The following is an 18,240-nucleotide window of genomic DNA, read 5'->3' on the forward strand; positions in this document are numbered from 1 at the left end:
AGCCATATTGTCGTGTACCAGTTGCGTCAAGGCCTGCCTTTTGTCCCGGAAGCGCATGACATACTCGATGACCGACACTCCAGGGGTGGCCAAATCCCCTTCCCAAGCCTCTTTCACCAGAGCCAGGGGGCCCCGCACACGTCGCCCGTACAGGAGCTCAAACGGTGAGAATCCTGTTGAGGCCTGTGGAACCTCCCGGTAAGCAAATAACAGGTGTGGGAGATACCGCTCCCAGTCACGCCCATGGGAGTCGACCAACATCTTAAGCATCTGCTTTAAGGTGCCATTGAACCGCTCGCACAGGCCATTAGTCTGTGGATGGTACGGGCTGGCCACCAGATGTCGCACCTGGACTTGCTTACAGAGGGTCTCCATCAGCTGGGACATGAATTGGGTCCCCCGGTCGGTGAGCATTTCCTGGGGAAAACCCACTCGGGAGAAAATCTCCAGCAATGCGGTGGCCACCTTGTCAGCCCGAATGGACGACAAGGCCACTGCTTCTGGGTACCGGGTGGCATAGTCAACTACCGTCAGTATGAAGCGTTTCCCGGAGCTGCTGGGGATGGCCAGCGGGCCGACCAGATCCACAGCCACCCTCCTGAAAGGCTCATCGATGATTGGCAGAGATACTAGTGGGGCTTTGGGGTGTGGCCCCGCCTTCCCCACTCTCTGACAGGTTTCACACGAACGGCAGTAGGCAGCCACATCGGCCCCCATTTTTGGCCAGTAGAAATGCTGGTTTAACCTGGCCTTGGTCTTAGCGATCCCTAGGTGTCCGGCCATCGGAATCTCATGTGCGATCCGCAACAACTCCGTCCGGAACGGATAGGGTACCACCAACTGTCGGTCCCTGGGCCACGCCTCCGGTGAACCGTGCTGGACCGTGGCCCGGTACAGCCGTCCTTGGTCCCAGACCACTCGCTCCGGGTCCGAGTCCGAGGGAGGCTGTGCCGCCTGCTCCTTTAGAGCTTTCAGGCTGTCGTCAGCTTCTAACGCTGCCTGAAACCCCTGACCAGATGTGGCCAGAATCGACGAGACTGTCACATCTTCGGTCAGTACCCCGGGACCTGTGTCCTGGCCTCCACCTGACTCGGCTGCCACTTGGTCAGAAGGGGAAGAGCTATCGGACCTCCGGGAGGCCCCTTGGCTTCCAGCACTCCCACTGCGGGTGACAGCGGCCACAGCCGCTGCGACCGTGGGTCGTGCCTGCTCCTCCTCCGTTCCTGACCAAGTCGCCGGTTCAGGCAGACCTACCTGGCTTCCTGACACCCCGGTTGTGGGGGAACCCTGCACCGAGATCTTACCTGGGAGCACTTCCGCTCCTGGACCGGCCCCAATCTCACCTGCCTGTTCCCCCTCTGCAGCAACAGAACCCCGCTGTGAAATCTCTGGGGACCCCACATTTGCTGTGGTAGCCCCCACCCCACACACTGGTCCTCCCCCTGCAGCACCCTGCTCTCTGCTTATCCCTGCAGAGGGCAACAGATCCCAGCTCACAGGCTGGTTACTTGTAGAGGCATGGTCACACCTTTCTCTGACCCCCTCCCCTGTCACAGCTGCAGCTGAGTGTGTGTCTATGGTGTCTATGCAAGCAGAAATATCAGAGTTCACTCCCTCCTCCCTTACATCATTCATAGATAACACATTAACATTGTCCGGAGGCACGTCAGCACTGGCTGAAGGTTCAGCCTTTGGGGCGGGGCCAAACTGGGAGGTTATTTGCCCCAAATCTGTCCCAAGTAGCACGTTTGCAGGGATCCGATCAGTTACCCCCACCTCCCTCACCCCTCGCCCTGCGCCCCAGTCCGCATAAATGTCAGCAACAGGCAGCGCCGGGTCAATGCCTCCAATCCCGGAGACAGCGAGGGTTTTTCCAGGGATCAAGTCTTGGGGGGACACCATCTCAGGCCGCACCAGAGTCACCTCCGAGGCGCTGTCTCGCAGTCCTATGGTCACAGACTGGCCGACGGTGACAGGTTGGAAGCTGTCCAGGGACCTACCACCACCCCCACCCACACAATACACCTTGGGCGGCCCTTGGGACGGGGACGGAGCCGGGGCCTTGGGACGCTGAGGGCACATGGCCTTGAAGTGTCCAGGTAGGTTGCACTGGTGGCACCGTCTTGGTTCCGCCACGGGCCTGGAGAGGGGAGTTGAGGGGGACACCCCCTGCAGTCTAGGGGCAGGTGGGGCAGTCGCAGAATTCATCTTACCCCCTCTCCAGGTGCTGCTGGTGGCCGCTCTCCTGGCCTCAGGGGCCCGGTTGTTGGTGTAGTCATCGGCAAGGGCAGCTGTAGCCGTGGACCCCTTTGGCTTCTGGTCTCGGATGAACTGGCGGAGATCCTCAGGGCAGTTCCACAAGAGTTGCTCCGTGATGAACAAGTCCAGGATCTCCGGTCCGGTGGAAAGCTGCAGGCCTTGGGTCCAGTGGTCGGCAGCTCGGGCAAGTGCCCGCCGGTGGTCAGCCCAGGAGTCCTTTGGTCCCTTCTGTAGGCTCCGGAACTTCTTGCGGTAGGACTCTGGAGTGAGGTTGTACTGTTGGATCAGGGCCCGCTTGATGGTGTCGTAGCCCTGATCTGCCTCAGCAGGCAAGTCCCCAAGGACATCCAGGGCCTTACCCCTTAAACGGGGGGTCAGGTATTTGGCCCACTGGTCCTTGTTCAGATGGTGCTGCAAGCAAGTCCGTTCAAAAGCAGTCAGGAAAGAGTCCAAGTCTCCATCCTTCTCCAGCACTGGGAAGTCCTCAACACGGACCTTTGGAAGTTTGGTGTTTTGAAGGTCACATGTGGCTGATGAGGGCCGGAGCTGAGCTAGCTGCAGCTGGTAGTCACGCTCTGCCTGTCGCTCTCGCTCTCGCTCTTCACGCGCTGCTTGCCGCTCCGCAGCCTCACGCACTGCTTGCCGCTCCGCAGCCTCAGCATCACGCGCTGCCTGCCGCTCTGCCCTGTGCTCTGCCAGGAGTCCCTTGTAGCCCTCCTGGTCTCCAGCCTGGAGAAGGGCCATAGCCATTTGAAGAAGGCTATCCGAGCCTCCCAGGCTCGGTGGAATGGCACGTGGTGATCTGCGGCCCGCTGCGGAGCCGGGTGATTCACTGTCCATTGCAGAGCGGAGGGCTGGCATCTGGCTCGTTGAGGACCCTTGGGTGAGCTGCTCCTCATCTTGTCCAGCAGTGCCCGGTTGTGCAATGTCCTCTGCAGAGCTGTTTTCTGGCGTCGAGCTCCTGGAGGACTCGTGGGCAACCTCCTCATTGCTGTCCACAGCACCGTCCTCCCTCTCTTCGGCTCCTGCCTTAGCATTGGCCAGTTGCATAGCTCTGCTCCTGGTGCCATCAGCCATTCTTGCAGACTTTTGGTCACTGACACAGAACTGACACCTGATGCCTCCACACACCTTACAGTATCTGCACTCTGACACTCTAGTGTTGAGCTAGTCTGAAGACCCCAGCAGCCACAGCTGCTGCAGGCAGTCTTTAGTGTCTGGGAGTATGGGTCTCACACTCACACACACTATTATCTCGATCCCACCGCTATGCCACCAATATGTCACAAACCACCGGGGGGGTCACTCAGAAATCCCCCGCGCTGGCTACCAGTACGTCACAATCGGGGGGTAGCAAGGGGGTGTCACCCCTCCTTTATACCTCCCGACCGACAGACAGAGCACGTGACGCGCTCTCTAGCGCCCCTCTTATAGTCAGGCCAATTATGGAATTGCCCAACAATAAGCAAGGAGGCCGCTATACTACTTATGCCGATTATTGAAGGGTCCCCGGGGAGAGTAGGGTATATATTCCCCCGACCTCCGCGGGCGGAATATATAATATCTTCCCGAATCTCACTGGCCTCCCCACAATAATCCTTGGCACAACTCGCTGCCACCAACCGCTTCACGGTAACTATTAGCCGAACACACAGACGTGGGATTCAAGATCGAGATAACAGAACAGCCCAAGATTAATTATATAATTTAATCAGCCTAAAGCACACTAGAACTACAATATATACAATAGGGAATCTACAGAATATACAGTTATGTCAGAGTACAGTTACAGATAAAGCATGTTTTACAAACAGGCATACACAGTTCCAGCAGTTACCTTGTTGCGTCTGGCCACAGGGGGGCGCTGTAGACCAGGTTTCCAGGAACCCCCTCACAGGTCTTTCCCAACCAGGCCCCCGAGCAGAAGAACACTGGAAAATGGCCGAAGTAGGGTTATCAACCTGGGCAGATCCAGGTCCCCTCCTACCTTAGTGACCTCACAGGGAAGCACTGCCACTCCCCCTGCATGGATCAGAATTATCCAGCAAAGGGGATATTGGCCATAACTTTGCCTGGGAGCGTCGTAGGCAGACGCCAATGCTCTCATTGTGACAGTTATGAATTTAGCTACAGAACGAGGGGACTCATGACCTGTCTACGAGTTCCCATATGGCTGATATCACGCCTGGGGTATTTCCCAAGCTCCCCCTTCCATAAAAAAGGTGTGCCAGCATCGTCCGCCTGCGCAAACACCATTTTTATGGTTGCCATATTTATCGGAGATATGGCTTGCGAGATATGAACCATTTTTTACTGGAGTCGTTCTGTCTGGCTACTTCCAAGCCTTGCTAATGAGATACAACTCTTGTTACAGGGTGACGGCAGGGAGTCATCCTGGGTCCATTGTCCTCACATCATCTCATCTCCATATCAGAGGAGATGGCTGTTGGAGGTGTAAGTGGGATGTGACACCTTCACAGATGCTGGACATTTGAGAACAAGAAGGGAGGGGGGGGCACTGCCAGGGAGTGATGAGAGCAATTATGACTTCTAGTCATAATTCCTCTTCATATCCCAGGATTTACCTCACAGCAATCCTTTTACGAACAAATTCGCTCATCTCTAAATATGACACTGTAAGAACCAGACCCAAAATGAACCTGACCCAAGAAGACCCTGCTTCAACATGAACCTGACCCAACAGGAACCTGGCTCAGCAAGAACCTGACACAACACAAACCTGACTCAACAAGAACATGATTCAACAGGAAACTGACCCAACACAAACCTGTCCGTAAACAAACCTGATTCAGCAAGAACCTGGGCCAGCATGAACCTGACACAATGTGAACCTGACTCAACACAAACCTGACTCAATACAAACCTGACTCAATACGAACTTGACCCAACATGAACCTGACCCAACACGAACCTGACCCAAGACAAACCTGCCCCAACATGAACCTGTCCCATCACGAGCTTGCCATAAACACAAACCTGACCGAACATGAACCTGACCCAACAAGAACCTGTCTCAACACGAACCTGACCCAACACGAACCTGACCCAACGTATCCATAAGCCTGCAATGGACTAAAAATACAGAGAGGTGATTCATTGAGGCCAGAATTGCCGTAAAATATGTCTGGTTCCTAAAGCCCCAGTGATGACTACGCTGAAAGCTGGTGCCGTTATGAAGATGGATCCGGAGAAAGTGTTGGTGGTCCTGAAGTAGTTTTGCCCTGACACTGTAAAGGCTATTCAGTGGTCCCTGGGTTTCGCCAATTACAACCGCCAGTTCATCCTGCATTTTTTCCCCAGATCATTCCCATCACTGTTGTCATGCCCGGGTAACTGGACGAGGAGGAAGTGGGTCCACTGATCTAGGTAACCACCAGGAGGCAGCCCTGGGGGATCCCAATACCTTTGCAGCTGGCACCACAGAATGAAGACCAGGAGCTGGAATGATTGAGGCCGAACCTGGTGATGAATAGTGCAGATCAGTTCCGGAGGACATTGGAGAACAGAAGGTGCAGGTAGAGTCTGAAGGACCTGCGTGTCTACACATGCTTCCATGAAACATTTTCATGTTTTTAACTTTTTTCATTAAAATTTAAATTTTATGCTGGATTTTTCCACTACTTTTCTTCAGAGTCTGAAGGACACAGGATCGACACAGGTGGGTACATGGACAATACTAGGCAGGAACAATGACAAGATCACGGGACAGTACAGAGGGTAGGTAAGAGCACAAGGACCCAACAACTATCACAGGCAGACTAGCTACGTTGAATAGGCACCTCCCAATGGGTTAGGATGCCTTAAATACACTGTTCCTAATGGCGGGGACCAAGAGGCACTTCCAGGTTAGGTTGCGCTAGCCCTTTAAGAAAAGTGGGAACAGTGCAGCCATGCCCTAAGCATGCTCCCGAGAGCCCTGCTGCGCATGCGTGTGCCTCGGTAGGGGAACGTCGGCGTCCATGACACAGGGAGCGAAGGTGCTGACAGGGGAGCAGAGGAGACCCTGGGACCATGGGGCCAGACAGAGACTGCAGGAGCAGGGAAGGTGAGCTGGGAAGAATTGTCAGTACTCCCAGGCCAGGAGCACCGATGATGTGACATTATCCCCTCCCTTATGCCCTTCTTTCTTCAAACTGGACAGGAATTTCTTCAGGAGAAAAGAGTGTTAATATTCTCCTGGGGTTCCTAAGTTCTCTCCTCCAGGCCAAAGCCCTTCCCATCATTAAGAAAAAGGTCCTACATTTCACCTTCTTCATGACTAAGATATCCTCACCTCGAAGACATTGTCAGAGAAGATAAGCTGAGGTGAGGCACCGGGATTACTGAAGTAGCTAAGGATGACAGGTTTAAGCAGGGAAATGTGAAAGGAGTTGGGAATACAAAGTGTGGCCAAAAGCTTGAATTTATTGGAGACCTTGTTAATCTGGTTGATGACCTCAAAAGGACCGATGTAGCGGGGACCCAACTTGTAAGATGGAACCTTGAGAAGGATGAATTTAGAAGACAGCCAGTCACGCTAGATACAGGGAAGTACCAAGCGCACGGCAAAAGGGAAACCATGTGTCTAGGGAAAGGGAAGATGGTGACCCCTGACCTAACCTACTGCTGGTCCCTGGAGTCCCTCACTACCCTAGATAGGTTCCACACCTATGCGCCGAATTGGATACCTTGGGTCACCCACTCTGAGCCATTTACGCTTACCACATGGTAATTATTTCCTATGGACCCTGTGTTCCTTCTATCAGCCATCCTGTGCTTCTTGTTCCCATGCCTAATGGTAGCCTCATGGCTCACTAGTGCTTGAGATCTAACATGATATTCTGTCCATGTGAACTCTATTAGCTGGACGCCCTGCACTGTGGGACACTTGTTCCCCTTTCAGTATTTGATTATTCTCTATCCATGTGTGGGCAGTACTATGATGTTGCTAAAAAACCTTTTTGCCGCATGTGATGCTATTGTTCCATCCTTTATTTTGCATCATTGGTACGACTAAGTATCACATCACTATAGGATTCCTCTTCACTATACATATTGGTCGTGTCATATGTGTTTAGATTTAGAGGTGTTACAAGTGTCTCATGCTGACTGCGGCGTTAGCAGACAGGCTACCTAGCTCTTTATTTTCAGCTTCCTGCACACCAGCATGGTTATACTGTTTTTCAACATACTGGCTACTTTTTTGTACTTCTTACAATTCAGTATATGTCCATGTTTTGTTACCACGGTTATTGCTGTCTCTCTCATGATATTGGTTCTATAGAACCAGCTGCCACTGATAGGGCTTGTGTACATTCCATCCCCAGTTTTGGGCTTTCCAGCATTGTCTTCTGGTACCCCTCTTGCAATATTCATATAACAGCACAGGTGACGGATTGACTTCTTTGTATAGTATATTGTGCCTATTTCCTTTATGGTATCAGACTCATAGGTACACATGGTGTCATATTATGTACTTCTGATTGTATATACATGTGCATTTGTATTTAAATATATATATATATATATTCTATCTCATTTTTGTACATGTATGATCTTCTATTGCCATGTACATTTGGTTTAAGCTTTGCTCAGAGTGTGCTGTCCTACATGTTCTTTTAAATGTTTTTACCCTTGTGTCTTTTGAATAAAGCCTATTTACAACCTCCATTATTATTGTGTGCCCCTGGTCTGTATGCGGTATCTGTTTTCTCCTTCCTTCTTGCTTGTCTCTACACCGCATCAGGGAGCACCCACCTTGATTATTTTTAAGATTAGTGGTGCGCACCAATCCAACCCCCTTTCCCCCGAATTGGATACCTGACCCTAGATATGCCTAGTGCTGGGCCCTAAATAGAAAATAGATGGGATAAGCTCTCCGTCAACCCCACTAAACAACTATAGAAGAAACAAAGGGGGCATGAACTACTTTTCATTTGATGACTCAGATAGACGTTCAGCAGTTTTCAACAATGATACAAAAAAGGAATACAAACCACCGGCTTGCAACCTACGCTTGAGGAATTGAAAATTATCACCAGCACCAGTCCAAAATAAAAAAGGGGTATTTAAATACCAAGGGAATACTGATGATCAACAGCTGGGTGGAAGTCGAGCTCCTGCTGGGTCCAAAAGGGAGAGAGATGAATCCAGCAGGAAAGCTATCTATTACAATGAATACGGACAGCAAAAACAATGGAAAGTCAGGGAGCATTATGTGCAGCCAGACGCTGTGACCTTCTATGGCCAGAAACCACATCACTGTCTGTCATATGTGACACACCCATGACAGTATCCTCCTTCTACGAGTGGCCAGGCCTATCTGGATGGGCAGCATGAAATGAATGAGCCAATATTGTTATCTTATAGGGACCAATAAATCTAGGCCCCAGCTTCCAGGAAGTGATTATCAACTTTATGTTTCTGGTAGACAACCAAACATAGTCATTTACAATCAGGCAAGTGTTTTTTTTGTCAACCATACATTTGTATCTGTCTCCCATGAGCTTCAAATTATTCTGAATCCCTTGCCATACTGAAGAGAGTGATGAGGCAAAACAAAGCACCCCATTGTAACCAATGATAATGGTCTGAGTGCTTACACATACCATTCTATTGCTAAAAAGATATAAGACACAAGAGACAAACATCAAACGATCTTGTTTATTAAACAGATCAGTGTTTTTGTTTCCAATATGGAAAGTAAATATCAACAAATATGTTTTAACCACAAAAACAATAAAATAATAGTCATACAGAGTATGTTGTCAGCCATTGCATGACACAAATGTTTGTATTGAAAACCAACTGTAATGATTATACAAAGTAATGTCTTGTTCTGTTTCAATTTCAGTTACCTTGCAACTGGGCAATCCATCAGCAGTCTACATTTCGAATTCTTATTGGGAAGGTCTACAATAGGCAAGATAATCCTGCATACCTGCACTGTGCTATGGGAGACCCTTAGGCATCATGTCATGCAGCAGCCAACAACACAGGATTGGATGCACATTTCGGATGAATTTTTGGAGAAAACATCTTTCTCAAATTGTATTGGCGCCATTGACGGAAAGCACATTAGAGTGAAGAAACCACCTAACTCTGCATCAAGATATTATAATTTTCACAAGTTTTTTTCTGTAGTTATATTGGCAATGGCAGATACAAACTACTGCTTTGTTTTTACTGATATTGGGGCCTATGGCAGTGCCTCAGATGCGCGCATTTTCAGAAACTCACGTTTAGCAAGACGATTAATGTCTGATAGTTTAAGTTTGCCTGCACCAAGACCATTGCCTGGTACTAATGGGCATATTGTACCTTTTGTCATGGTTGCAGATCAGGGGTTTGCCTTGTCTAGGCATTTGATGCGTCAATATCCCAGAAGGGGGCTGAGCAGATCAAAAGCCCAATTTAATAGCAACTTGGCAAGAGCACGTTGCTATGTTGAACGTGCCTTTGGCATTTTGGCCTCAAGATGGCGCATTTGTCAAACCACCATCAAACTCCAACCATCCACTGTCAAGGCTGTCATTAAAGCTACAGTAGTGTTACATAATTACTGTAGATTACATGAAAGCAATGACGAAGACATTGAAGAGTTGCCTGTTTTAAATGCCCCATTTGTAAATAATGGTACTATTAGAACCAATTTGTCCTCTTCTGGTCTACAAGTGAGGAATCGGTTTAAAGATTATTTTAGTTTAAATCTCCATAGTCATGTATAAAATTGACATTGTTATACATTTTGTTATCTCGGTTACATAATTACTAACACATATGTAATACAAAAGAGAAAATCACCATACATAGGTATATTGTTTGGTGTACTTTGTTGTTTTGTTGTGTTTGAGCTACCAATAAGCTATTGTTTTTTTGTTGGGAAAAAAACTTAGTAAATATTGTTTTGTCAGTGACATTACTTCAGAATGTAGCTGACTAATAAAAAAATTGCAATATCATTTCAAAAATAGTAGTCCAGATTGTTTCTTGTACCTATGTATGTCTTTTTTCTTTTGCAAAACACACTGTATTCAATTATTATTTTTAAAGAATTTTGTCAGGGACATAATCCCATACAAAACACCATACTGTATTATGCAATAATGTCACGCAAACATGATTTGTTTGACACTATTGGAATACAAGTATGGGACCAGACCATATGCAGATACTGCATAATGGGTGGATTTTTAGTAATAAAGGTGATTGAATGTTAGTGTAGTAGTTTATGTGCGTGCATTTTTTCTATAAACACAGTTTTGTCTAATGGATTGACTAAAAACCATGTCCAGAGCAAGGCAACATTCTTACAGGCCGATAATGTTTATGAAGTGATAGATTAACTTTCTGTTTAAATTTTGGAAACATAATGACAAATATTTCCCCATGCATATAGAGTAATTAATGTTTAACATTTTGAAATGTTTTGAGACCATCTATAACCCTGAAAACATAACAAAATGTTTAAAAAGGCATACTTAATCACATTATGAGTCAACTAAATCCTCTAGGCTAGTGATGCTTTCCTGTGTAGTCTCCATTGCATTGACACCTACTGAATATCTTTGCTGCCCAACACTAGATGTTGTAGTAAGTGACTGATCAGTGTTTCCACTAGTAACAGTTGTTGTACTTGGAACAAATATTGATGCAGTTGTTTGAGTAGATGGAAGACCAAGTGTAGGTGGTACATATTGATGTGTTGGAAGAGGCTGAGTATGTGTGTATGTGTAGTTAGTTGGGTAAGGCTGATGTTGAAAGTACTGTTGTTGTGAATTATTAGGCACATGGTAGGATGTTGGTTGTTGAATCATTTGAGGTAGTCTATGAACATTACTAACATTACTTGGATAGCTAAAAGAGGATTGTATTGGTGTCTCTTGTGGGCCTTGTGGGTTAAATGATGGCTGTTGAGATGGCCTTTGTATCATTAATGCACCAGTTTGATGTGGGACAATTGTTGGCCTAATTTGTACATCACTTCCCATAGAAGAAGAAGGACACTGTATATGTGTTTGTTGCACTACAGTATTTAGTTTTGAATTTGAGTAATGTTCATCTGTTTGGGTTTCCACAGTTTGTAGCATTGTGTTTGTGTGTGGGCCACGTGGATTAGCTCTCCATTGCTCAATCACTTCAAAACAATATATGGGTTCGGGCTCACACTGGGTAGCAGATATCAGGGGTTATTAAGGACGCCCTTAACCTGTCCTGCCTATCAGCTTGGACCAATGCAAGAGAGGGAGAAAGGGAGAGGCAAAATCTCTCTCCATCACTCTCTGGTATCAGTGAATTCATCATGTGTATTATTCTGGTATCAATGATCTCATGCAGGGACCGTAAATCTTCAAAACGCCTATGTCTGCGACCAAGGATAGATTGGGCTATTGTGCGCATGGTATTAGTTGTTATTCTTGACTGTGGGCCTGTTTGTTGCTGTGGACTACTCTCTGCAAGAACTGGTGATGAACCACTTTGTTGACCTGTAGACTGGCCTGGAATTACAGTAGTGGATTGACTTGTTCCCAAACCCAAATCAGATGACATTTCTTCTGCGTCTGGCTGGCTGGCGTTGGGGATTGGGGGTGGTTGGTAGGAGGTTGGCTCCATCTCAGAAGCAGAGGTAGCTGTAGCTGTTAAGACTGCTGACTGTGCCTCCTCACTGTCTTCTAGATTATCCTCTGTACTTTTGTGTAAAGAAAAAAATAATAATTACTGTGTGCATTTAACAAAGACTGCCATGTGATATGATGGTTAAAACTTACTTTTGTACTTCCATAATGGGCATGAGGAAGCTGAGCCTTGCATAATGGACATATTTTTTCTTTTTGGATGCGGCAGCTGTGGTTGGCACTGGGTTATATTCTCTTCTGAACTGGTCACGTGCAGACCGCCAACGGCATTTCACAAGATCCACTGTTTCCAAAAAGAACAGAATATATCAACATCATGAACACATTATTTTCCATTAAAAAAGGCACATTGATCTTGTCTACCAAACAATTCAATAATTAGGGTAACAAATTCATGTGGATTAAAACTGCAATCCATGACAATCATATAGTCACATAATAACACCATTAACACGACGAAGTAAACCAGTTCACCTTTACACAGAGTAAAACAATGTATAATCATTTATCACTTTAAACTTGGTAAAAAAATATAAATAAATAAAATGCCAACAGTAAGCCATGAGACCCTAAATGTCTATAAACCCATGAAGTGACATATGTTACGCAAATCTAGTACATTACAAACTACAATTTACAGTTACCATTACAGACATAGTGGCAACAAGGGTAATGCATGAAAAAAAAAGAGAATTTTGTTTACTTACCGTAAATTCTTTTTCTTATAGTTCCGTCATGGGAGACCCAGACCATGGGTGTATAGCTACTGCCTCCGGAGGACACACAAAGTTACTACACTCAAAACGTGTAGCTCCTCCCTCCTAGCATATACACCCCCTGCTAGCCAGCCCTAGCCAGTTTAGTGCAAAAGCTGAAGGAGGACATCCACCCACAAGAAGAGACAGAGTAAAATCCGGAAGAACCGGAACCTCTGTCTACAACAATAACAGCCGGTGAAGACACACGGAACAAGAAACCTGCCAACAGGCAATAGGGAGGGTGCTGGGTCTCCCATGACGGAACTATAAGAAAAAGAATTTACGGTAAGTAAACAAAATTCTCTTTTTCTTTATCGTTCCTATGGGAGACCCAGACCATGGGACGTTCAAAAGCAGTCCATGGGTGGGAATAAACAGACAACTGAGAAGCAGGAAAACCCAACTTCACAAATGGGCGACAGACGCCTGAAAGATGCGTCTGCCGAAGCCCGCGTCTGCCAAAGCAAGAGCATGCCTTGGATAGAGCTTCGAAAAAGTATGCAGACTAATTTTAGCTGCCGTCTGACAGACGTACTGAGCCGTAGCCTGGTGCCTGAAAGCCCAAAAGGCACCGACAGGTCTGATCAAATGTGCTCTGATCCCCGGCGGGGAAGGCACTTGAGTACACTTGTAGGCCTCGGAAATGGCCGACCTAAGCCAACGAACCAGGGTCGGCCTAGATGCCGAGAGACCGCTACGCTGACTAGCAGTCAGTACTAGAAAGAGGTGCACCGCCTAATAACGGCGGTGCGAGACACATAGATCCGGGGCGCCCGCACCAGATCCAGGATATACAACGCTTCCTCAAAGCGATGAACAGGAGCCGGACAAAAGGAAGGCAGGAAAAATTGCCCCGGATAAGGTGGAAGCAGTAACCACCTTAGGGAAAAAAGTCCGGAGTCGGACGGAGACCACCTTGTCTTGATGCAAAAGACCAAAAAAAAGGGGGTGACTCAGAGAGAGTGCAGCCAGAACTCCCTGGCAGGAAATTATAGCCACTAGAAAGACTACTTTCTGTGAAAGATGAAACAAAGAAACCTCCTTAAGAGGCGCAAAGGGAGGTTTCCGGGAACCGGGAGGACCGGATTAAGGTCCCAGGGCTCCATAGGCCGCCGGAAAGGCGGAATGATGTGAGACGCGCCATTAAAGGAGCGCACCGGAGCCAGCCGGACAATACGCCGCTGGCACATACCGACAGAACGGAGACCTGTCCCTTAATGAGGGATAGTCCTAGCTGTAGACCGGACTGCGGAAGGGACAGGAGGGTCGGCAAGGCTAAAAAGGTCCAAGGACACTTTGGAGCTCGAGTCATAGCGGAGATGACTTCAGGAAGGATACCAGAAGTCGCCAAGATCCAGGACTCAATAGCTACGCCGTCAATCTGAGAATCCAGAATTCTGACGGAAAAAACGGACCTTTTGAGAAAAGGTCTGGACGGTCCGGAAGATGCCATGGCAACCCAACGGACAGAAGGAGCAGGTCAGGATACCAAGCCTGCCTGGGTCAGTCTGGAGTAAGAGAATGACCCGACGGCCCCCTTTACTGATCCTGTGCAGGGCTCTGGGCAAGAGGTAGAGACGAAGCTGGGATCAAACATGAACCAGTGTGTCTACTGCAAACCCTGAGGATTGTGGACCACGGTTGGGCAGCTGAAATAGTCTGCCTCGCAGTCTTGACATCGAGGATGTGGGCTGCGGATACGGTGGACTAGGAGTCCCTTGTCCACTGAAGAATGTTGAGGCGCCAAGATTGCCAGGTGACTGAGTGTCCTGCTCTGGAAGTTGATGTAGGAAAACGCTGTCACGTTATCCGACTGAACTCGACTGTGCCTAGCCGCCAACCGATGGTGAAGGCTTAGAGAGCCAGAATACAGCTCCGATTTCCAGCCCATTGATCTAGAGGGCTGATTCGGAAAGAGTCCAAGCGCCCTGCGCTCCGCGGCGGAGATATACTGCTCCCAAGGCGGAAAGACCAGCACCCTGGTGAGGATCACCCGGGACGGGGCCAGGAAGGAGCGTCCCTGAGACAGAGTGGCCGAAACCACCACTGAAAACGAACCCTAGGTCAGTGGCAAAGCCACCACCCCGTGGAAGGAGGGAGTTCGCGTGTACAGCGGACAACATCCAGTCTCAGAGGGCGCAGGAGAAACTGGGCAAGGAATCGCTTCCATTGACGCCACCGTCTGACCAGCACCTGTATTTGGTGTCTGATAGAACGACGTCGACCGCCAGCGGAGGGACTACTGATCGACTAAGAGCGGCCTCACAAGAGCCGACAGTCTCGAATTGCGACCTTGAGAACCTCTGGTTCGAAGTCAGAGTGGACTTGAACAGAATGACGAGCCACCCGAATAGGTTAGAGTGGCGAGAGTAAGCGAAGTACTCTGCTTAGAGTCTGCACTGGATGAAGGCCTGAGAAGAAGGCCGTCTAGGGCAAACGATCACTGCCAATCCCTAGGGGTGCAGGACCCTAATCACAGCAGCCCCAATGAGAATACTCGAGGGGCCGTGGCCAACCCCAAGGGAAGAGCCACGAATTGGACCACTCTGATGGCAAAACGTAGTCAACGCTGGTGTGAAACTGCGATTGACCCTTGCAGAAAAGCATCTCTGATGCCGATGGCTGCGAGGGAATCTCCTTGGGTACTTGATTGATCCGGTGAAAAAAACACACGGAACAAGACCGAGACTCCATGTGAAAACGCCACACCTGACCATGCTTGAAAAGCTAAAGATCCAGGTCGGAAGGCACCGCCCTCTTCGGGGACTAGAAATAGATTTAAACAAAAATCTCAGAACCGTTCCCAGTCGGGAACCGGTACAATTACTCCATTGGCCTGCAAGAAATGCCACGGCTTGTGAGAAGGCGGCGGCCTTGGAGCCGGGAGGAGGTGACAGAAAAAATCTGTTTGGCGGGTGGACAGAATTCCATCCTGTAGCCATGGGAGATATAATCCCGCCCCCACTGAACGGAGACGTGTTAGAACCATACGTCGCCAAGTGGAGAGAGCCTGCCACCGACTAGGAGGAAGTTGGCGTGGCTAGATAGCTCGGAGGAAGCTGACTAAGTGGCAGCATCTCCTGCGGTCTTCTGAAGACGCAGCTTCAAGCCAATTGGTTCTATGAACCTAGGCCGAGCTAGAGGACGATCAGATGGAGGAACGGAAACCACCGAAACCTCAACTGATTCCTGCCCTGGACAGGTTCCCTGGTTTAGGTTTGTGGCAAGGAAGAACACTCACTGCCAAGAGCTTCCTAAATTTCATCCAGTTGGTTCCGAAAAGACTGGTCCCACCAAAGGGGAGCCCAGCAAGGAACCTCTATAGAGGCATCTGCCTTCTATTTCCGAAGCCACAGGAGCCTGCGGATAGCGAGGAAAGTAGCCAAGACCACCGCCGTGCGGTGTACAGCATGGCAGACCTGGCAGAGGATGAAAAGACTGAAGTCTGGAAGTTCAGGCAACCGCTTTGGGCATAGAGTCCCTGTGAGGGAATGCATCTCCTCTGAGGAGCCGTCAGCCACTGACATAACGGTCCGGGCTGAGCCACCTGAGGTGAATGAGCCCACTTCTTGACCACTATTGGTGGACAGGGGAAACACAGTCCTCAGAATCACGCTTCATGGGAAGCGACTGTCAGAGTGGACCCTGGGCTGGTCACAGGGCCCTGAAAACTGGAGTGGTTAAGGAACACACGTTGTGTTCACCTAGATAAGGTAACTCCGGCGGATTGAGGTCCAGTACAAAATTAATGTACCGTGGGATCCTTATAGAGGTGCCGTCAGCCACTGATACAACTATCCGGGCTGAAAGTCTAGACACTGGAGTGGCCACCCTTGGCGAATGAGTACACTCCTTGACCACCTTTGATGGGAGGGGGGACAGGCAGCAGAACCCCGCTGTGGGATCTGCAGGACAGGCTGCGGGCTTGGACGCCTGAAAACTGGAGTGGTTAAGGAACACACTCCTCGTCTTGTTAAAGGTATACTGATGCCCTTCTGCCAGCGGGGAATACTCCCCTGATACAGGCGGATGGAGGTCCAATACAAGTATAATGGACGCAATCCAATCATTCGCATCCGCGTCACCTACGGACGGATCAAAGTACCTAAAGTAGCGTCCGAGCCCCTGGTAGAGACATCCTCCTCGTCCAGTGAGTCAGCTCGTAATCGGAGCTGCGGGACGGGGAGGATAGGGGACCCTGCGTCTCTCTGTCAGGAGGACGGGGTCTGTGAGCTTTGCTGAGCGAGCAGAAAACGCCCTGAGAAGGGGGCTGCATGCTCAGCAGATGCCGGGACAGGCCGACCCCTGGAAAAAAGATTCCCCCAGGGGTCAGCCACCGAAACCGGAGCGGCTGGAGGGACCATGAATGAGCCTCCAAGCAGAGGGGCCACAGTGGTTATGAGCTCGGTACAGCCGTACGAGACTACCAGCAGTGGATACTAAAAACAGGCTGCAGCTTCGCTCTGTGAGACATGCTGCAGAGGTGGGGGGCTATGTCTAGAATGTCTAGAATACCCAAGACAGGGGTCAGCCTGGGGAGACTCCAGGCAGAGGCACCACCACATAAGGACCATTACAGTGTGGGTCTGTGCCAGTTCAGGCAATATGAGCTTACATGCAGAACATGTAGTGTACAGCCTTGGAGCTTTGCTCCTAGTGTGAGACATGCTGCTGAGGAGGAGGTTCTATAATAAAGAATTAACTCCTTCAGAATGCCCTGATAGTGTATAAAAGTGCACAACCAGAGGTTGTGACTTATCAGGCCGCTATTATGAGTGCCCCCCGGGTTCCAAGCCTGGACCCCCAGCCATATATCCACTCCCTCTGCACTGCAGAGCAGCCAGCGCCGATCAGCGTACTAAGAACGCTGAGAAAATGGCGCCAGAGTGAGGGGGGGGGGGCGGGGGTTAACCCAGGAGCGGGAATCGGAGGGCTAAGGACATGTACAGGGGAGGGAATCATCTCCTAAAACGGAGTGTCGTCCCCTGTGCAGAGCGGCCGGCGGGCGGCGCTGCAGTGTCCCCCTGCATGACTAACATGCAGGGGAACAAAACGAAACTAGGCCGCGGCTGAAGCCGGGGCCTAGAGTTATACATGCGGCTGAAAATCAGGCATCATCGGCGCGGTACTCAGTAAAAACTGTGAAACCGGCCGGAAACACTGTAAAAAGCAGCATTATCAACATAAATCACTGTCCCCCCAATAAAAGCTCCACATTCTAGAAGGACCCTCTGAATAACGTCTCTATACTTAGCTTTGAGACGCAGGATCCAGTCCCTGGTGGGGTGGGGGTCCAGTGCTCCGTCCAGCAGGGTCCTGCCAAAGGGCTGCGGATGGAGGCCGGTCTCCTGCAAGGCAGTGAGAACCGAGTTGGCTCTAACTTCAAGCCAGAGCCCATAAGGGATGGTGAAGGAGCGCGGCATGAAGGGCTCTTGCCCTGAAGTCAACCTTAACAACACTGCCGCCAGGGGAGTGTGAAGGGACATGCCGGGGGTCCAGTGGACCCGCTTTTCTTCCAAATCTTTAGAAAAAATGAAAAATCAAAAAAAGGATGCATGTGTGTGTGTGATCCTCCTGACACAAAGCAT

General features: G+C 49.3%; 1 long non-coding RNA gene across 1 annotated transcript in view; it reads right to left on the reverse strand.

Moving 5' to 3' along the window:
* The window catches only part of LOC142258005 (uncharacterized), a 204,984-nt gene that overhangs the window by 76,091 nt on the left and 110,653 nt on the right, over positions 1-18,240 (reverse strand). The gene's annotated exons all lie outside the window — the stretch shown is intronic.

The sequence above is a fragment of the Anomaloglossus baeobatrachus genome, chromosome 12 (assembly GCF_048569485.1).
Source record: "Anomaloglossus baeobatrachus isolate aAnoBae1 chromosome 12, aAnoBae1.hap1, whole genome shotgun sequence".
NCBI classification, from domain to species: domain Eukaryota; kingdom Metazoa; phylum Chordata; class Amphibia; order Anura; family Aromobatidae; genus Anomaloglossus; species Anomaloglossus baeobatrachus.